Below are 7,002 nucleotides of genomic sequence, written 5' to 3'. Positions count from 1 at the left end.
TGGTAGTAGGTAAAGTGGTAAAAAAAATAAAGTGTTAAAAACTAGAGACGGATTGTAACTGTAGATGTTCAGGGGGGCTGTGTCTGAACTTTTCTCTGTCTGGTTTAATACAAGAATTTGGTGCCTGCAATTTGCTGTGGGGATTTGTGTACAGCAAGACTTGACCATTCGTTACACACATGAATGTGTAGTTACTGTGCAGTTACATGTTTAGTTTTGTAATTAAACATGGTGGCAGTTGCAAGCATCTTTGTAATGACACTGAATTTAAATGTGGGCATGTGGACTATGTAAGCACACATGCAATCACAGTACAGTTAGACACTTTTTTGTTTAATTTTACCTAACATAGGGTCCTATTTTATATATAAGCTATGGAAGAATTATGGGGAAGGGATGTTGGTTGCTTCCTCAGTTGATTACTATTCTTCATATTCTTTAACACTTAGGTAAACCTATTGTGTTGTTGAGGATGAACAGTTTTCTGCTTATATCCTCCAACTTTATGATTGTGTGGCTTTGTCCTTGTTGCCCAGACATAATCCCACAGTTTCCTCTGACAGGACAAACAGCCAATACAATATCACTCATTGTTACCTTCCTCAAAGAAGTGATCAAGACTCTTACATACATGTTAGTTTAGACTATTAAAGAGCCCATAGAGGGCTCCCCGGTGGCTCGCCTGGTAGAAGCATAGGTCAAGTGTGGTGTGGAGGGTGAGTCATACAGTCAGGGGAGCAAAGGGGAGCGTCCTGGCTATGTGGAGTCACCGGGGATTCTGAAGGGAGGGTTGCATTGGCTCTGGCACTCTCGTGGGTCAGGGAGGCAAAACCTGCAAAGACTGTTTCTCAGTACTGTGCCCAGTGAGCTCAGACGGACACCTGCAGGGCTGCCCTTTTTCCTCCAGAGGCAGGGAGCTTGCGAATTCCTGGGTGTAAATGAGGAAGCTGGCTCGGTCGTGGGATCAGAGGATGCCCGCTGAACCTTCAGTTCTTCTGAGCTGTGTGGGGAATTGCTGCGGTGAGGGGAAAAAAATAATTGGACATTCCAAATTGATGGTAAAATAATTGGCTCACTAAATAAAATTTTTAAAAAAGAATAAGCCCATAGTCATGATGAAGCCCTATCTGTCTTCTTGCATGTTGACAGATATAAATGAGGAAAAAGAAGGAAAGGAACCAAGCAACTGGCATCATATGGCCTTATCTATAGCTGCATGGTATTTAAATTCAGAACCAGGAAATTCATATTCATAGTTGTATCCATAACCAGTGGACCAAACTGTCTTCTTGGTTTAATATTTAGTCATTCAAACATGCTTGTTTTTTATTTTTCTTTGTGTAATAAAGGTTATGCAAGGGTTCATTTGCATATGTGTGTTACAGTAAATGGTCCCAGAAAAGCATAACAGAAGGAATGTTTTAGTAGTCATAATTCTAACTGACAGGATGGCTTCAGTACAAAATGTTTTATGTGCTATTGTGGGCAAAGAACCTGCTCAGAAGCAGGTTCAATGAAGACATCACTATCTAGGAAAAGATTCCTTATAGGAACAAAAATAACTGAAAACCTACATGAAGAAAAATATGATCTTGTGCCTTTCTGTGTCGGGAAGATAAAATAATGCCATTGAAATGCCTGAATCAATGAGACTGGGTTAAAGCACATTGATCTGACTCTGAGGAAGTTATGGCAAGGTTCCATTTACTGAGAAAACAACAAAAGCATCAGTGCGCTCCTCTGGTGGAAGCATAAGGATATAAATCCTCACAGTTGGATCTCTTGAGATTGGGCAGTGCTGCAATATCAATAAAGGCTGAGTGTTCTGGACATAACCTTGCAGTTCATGAGTCTTGCTCCACAGTGCTGCTTTCTGTGAGCTGCCCCTTTGTGTGATATACCCTGGCCTGCCACAAAATGTATAACCCATTCAGTCAGTTTTAATTACATTTTTTAGAAATGGTAAAACTCATTCTGTTTCATAAAATTGAATGAAACCTGCTGAATAATGTTACATTAACATATTGAATTACATAATGCTTTGTAGTTTTCCATATACTTAACGAAAAAATGACAAATTAAAAAATGTGACAAATCTAACATGAAATACTGTACTACTATTATGGCTTCCGGTAGACTTTTGATGTTATGTTCATATAGTTTTATTTTTTTATTATGTCTCAATCTTAACATTCAACAGATGAATGCACATTGATTATAAAACTGAACAAGGACTGAATGATAGGCAGCAGATCTTAAAGTAACAGAATAAGATCCTAGTAAACATGATTGCTCCCACCCACTTCCCTGAAGTATGTGTGTGTGTAAAATTGTAAGGATTGTTTTTCTTCTCGAGGGAGTGGTTTTACATCTTTGGGTCACTGAATTGCCCTTTGGTTCACTTGTTAATGTTGTCAACTTTCTATTCTAGCCACACAAGAGTGCATTACTGTGTTCACAGAAGTGGAAATACAGGGGTAATGACTCATCAAAGAGATCCAATTTAGAGGAAGACCTTTAACCAAGTCCTGCTAAAGTAAAGTGGAGGTTCTGTAGCTTTTTTTTGCAATCCACAGCCTTCAGCATTTTCTAGTTTGCCTCACAATGAGCAGTTATGCTTCTCTCACTGTTTTATTAATGCCCAGCACCCTGCAACAATAGACTTCAGAACTTGTTTCATTATTTAAAGGGCAGGACATTTACAACCTTTGTAGGTAGTAGTGTTTTGTAAGCTTGCTTTCTGAAATGTTAAGAAATGAAAGTGAAAGATTGCTCACTATAGTTTCCTCCAAATGGACTTAACCATGTCTAGCATGAAGATGCCAGTAAAAAAAGGAAATTTTATGAACTGACCAGACTGACTCCTATAATAATGAATCATCCCATGAACTAATAAAACCATTATATTAAATCAGCGGTATTGCACATTTTAGCAGTTGCATTTATTTATTTATTTGGTCTTGTACTGTCTTAATTTCTTACAGTGCTTACAATTGTAATATTACTATTTTACATGATTTAAAAACAAGCAGACTAACTAGAATGACATTTCTCAAATATATGTGCCTTCCCACAGGTCTTTTTAATGTGTGGAGTTTAAGACCAGGCTTCCTCTAACCTTCAGCGCATATGAAACACATTATTTCAGAACGGTTATTGTTGACAGTGGAACATAAATGTTAAATAACGTCTTTGATATGAGAAGCAGGAATATGCCACTAAATCTGTAAATTTTACCTTGGGGAGCAATCATAACAGATTGAAATGCCTTCTGGGATCTATAGGGGAATAAGATATTTTGTAAACAAGATGTTTAAGCGTATACATTTCGCTTAGGATGAATGTTTCATATATAAGGCTATAGTAATCTTTAAAAATGAATCCAAAATATTGTTTGGGGAATTGTGGAGGATGGTCTGTAAAATGTGGCTAGGTTTTTTGCAAATAATCACAATTGGGGATAATATTTGTATATCTTTAATCAACATTGTCTAAAACAAAGCTGCATAACATGTTTTAACTTCATTTTAAAGAATCGCAATTATAAATATGTTGCTGAAAAGTATGAGAAGAGAATAACTAACGTGAAAAACCCTGAATTGTGGGAATATAGCATTTACTGTATAAATCTTGTGCTCTGTGCCACCTCACACAGTTACAGTGAGATTATTATTATTATTTTTGGATCAGTAAATATATTAACTTTTTCTGAATGTTTTTAAAAGACTTATTCTCCAAGGTTACAAAACCACTTGATCTAATGTCTCCAAGAATTAAACAGACATAGTCCCAGAAAGTCTCCTGTCAAACAACATTGCTATTTGATTCACAACTTTCAGAGAGGTTGGTAGTGGTCAAATGTCCAGGGTGGATTTTGTGTCAAAGATGTGTTTATATGTGTGTGTGTGTGCATTAAAAAAAAAAAAAAAAAAAAAAATCAATCAATTATTGAAATGCTCCTTTGATACCGTCCTCACCATGTGACATATAGGAGGCCCTCTGTAATCATATTCATATGATACAATCAGGACACATGTTGCCATGGGGAAATGTAAAGGTTGTAGCTTTGCTTCACTTTACTGTAATCATCTGTTAAGCGTTTATCATAGATTATCATTCATTCTTTAGTATTCCCAGGAACAATCAATATCAGGTATCAAATGAAATCTATTTCAGTCAACTCAAGAAATAATGTCAACAAGAGTCCCTTCATCTACCAGCTATAATCTGCAAAAAGGATGGCTGCTTGCCAATACTTTACCCTATAGCAGACAACAATCAAAAACAAAAGCAAACTCTGTAGTGTCTACTGGAAAGAGATGCTGGTCTAATTAACCTCTGTCCAGAAATAAGAAGTGTGCCTTTCCAATTACATTTAATCCTTTCAGATATCAGTAGGGCAGAAGAAAGCTAAAAGTCAGTATGTTTAATATACATGTCTGATGTATAAGAGCTAAACTACATGAGGTAAAATCCAATGTCATGTACACAATATGATGGTCACTGTTGTTAAAATATGTATTACTTTAATAATCTAGTAGAACAGTACATTAAAAAGACTATCATATATTGAACTCATGATTGGATTATATATGACTCCTGCATCACAAGAAACACTAAAGAAAATCATGTCTGTCTCATAATCAGAAAACACAAAGATCCTTTTCATGTATCTCACTGTTGCTCTGGGAGATGGTCTCCCTACATTTTCAATACCATCTTAAAATTAACGTTCTACTTGTACTGTATTATTTGCTTTGCAGAAAGTTAGCAGGGGGACAATCAACATATTATACATAATCATGCAAGATTCCAAAAGGTTGGGATGAATGGCAGTGTTTCAGTTTACATAAACTGGCTATGATTTAAAAAAAAAAAAGAATACAGAGTATATTTCCCATGAGATTTTCCATGGGTTGTGGAATTTAAAGTCTGGAATGTTTGTAGTGTTCCCCAAGGCATTATGCAAAGCAAAACACAGACCTTCATGTTTAAAGTTTTCATTTTTCATTTAAAAAAGAAAGTACTAGTTGATAAATCAATGTCTTTATATTTCCTACAAATGTACAGGAGTAACAATTTTTTTTGTAGCTGGGACAATGCACTATTGTTCAATTGACAAGTGATTTAAAAAAAAAAAATCATTCATATGATGTGGCCTTCTGTCATTCAACACCCCTATGCTGGAGATCTCTGAGCAAATAAAACAGGGACTGAAGACTTTTAACCATATTATCACAGATGATTTGTGTATCTTATAAGTGTGCCTACATTATACAATATATGTTAAATTTCAAATCTGCTTATCTTCTATTTCTAGTGCTTTGCCTGACCAGTTGTTCTAAGTTTATTTAAGTTTGTTGCTTACATAAGAATGAAGGAATACATTCAGCTAATAATATATATTTTATTTCATTCTTTTTGGAACATTCAATATATTATTTCAAGGAAGAACTTGTATGATTGCGGTAGAAATTAATTTATATGAAAGTATTATATTTTGCAGGAGAGAGTAGTTGCATATATGCATATTTATTCAGGGCAATGAATTGTATTATCATTTTCTAATTAGCATGCTGCTTTTTAATTGGCATTTATATTGTTATTGTTGGCAATTATGTATATTTCCTTTGATTGCATGCTATCCGAGTCACTGTATTGTCTTGAAATTATTGAATAAAATGTGAGAAGGTTGATACTGAGGCTGACATTTATTATTCTTTATATAATTTGCTTGTTACACAGACAATAAAAGTACAATTGATCACAGTATCTCTTGCACTAATCCTGGAAAAAAAAAAGATAGATAAGATTGTCACAACTCACTTCTTGATTGATTTGAACTGTTTGCTATATTTCTGCTGTGATTATTTGGCTGTTTTTATTTTATATTAATTATTATGTTCAGTTTTTGCTTTGTGTGTTGAAGGTTTTGTTGTATTTCTTACTAGTATATGGTTTACCAAATGGTAAAACTGATTGAAATTCTGAGGACCCTAATTACATCACCTGTTACCCATTACCTCATTAAACAACTAACTGCCCTATAAAAGGTGTGTTGTCAGCACAGTGCAGGAGAGACCAATGCAGACTGTGTTGCCTGAGGACCCTGACTAGGCAGTGGATGAGAGAAGCTGCAGGAGGAACCTGGAAAAGTTGGATAGATGGACAAACGGAAGTTACAACCAAGTAGCAATACTTTTGTTTGAGTGGTGAACCCTGTTTAGCTTACAGATAAGTGCACAGGCACAATAATCTTGTTTAGTGTGCATTTGGAAACCACTGTACACTGAACAAAAATATAAACTCAACATGTAAGGTGTTGGTCCCATGTTTCATGAGCTGAAATAAAAGATCTGGGAAGTTTTCCGTACGCACAAAAAGATTATTTCTCTCAAATTTTGTGCACAAATTTGTTTACATCCCTGTTAGTGAGCATTTCTTCTTTGCCAAGATAATCCATCCACCTGACAGGTGTGGCATATCAAGAAGCTGATTAAACAGCATGATCATTACACAGGTGAACCTTGTGCTTCGGACATAAAAGGCCACTCTAAAATGTGCAGTTTTTTCACAAAACACAATGCCACAGATGTCTCAAGTTTTGAGGGAGCATGCAATTGGCATGCTGACTGCAGAAATGTCTACCAGAGCTGTTGCCAGAGAATTGTAAAATCCATAGATTAGGGAATAACTTATTTCAATTGACTGATTTCCTTATATGAACTGTAACTTAGTAAAATCTTTGAAATTGTTGCATGTTGTGATTATATTTTTGTTCAGTGTATTAGACAGTATAACACACATTGACTTTGCTGCTATAAAGGAATTAAGTGTGTCTGATAACATTGTACCTGTTGTACAGATTATTGTGGTGGTCTGCACATAACAACCTGCTGAAATATCTTTGCAAACTCACATGGGACACAATATGTTGCAGTAGAACTGTAGTGACGGTGGCTTTGTTTGTCTTTCGCTTGTTTGAGCAGAGTCTGGGGTTTT

The sequence above is a fragment of the Polyodon spathula genome, chromosome 9 (assembly GCF_017654505.1).
Source record: "Polyodon spathula isolate WHYD16114869_AA chromosome 9, ASM1765450v1, whole genome shotgun sequence".
Lineage (NCBI taxonomy): Eukaryota > Metazoa > Chordata > Actinopteri > Acipenseriformes > Polyodontidae > Polyodon > Polyodon spathula.
The sequence above is the reverse complement of the archived record's forward strand: the minus strand, read 5'-3'. Positions refer to the sequence as shown.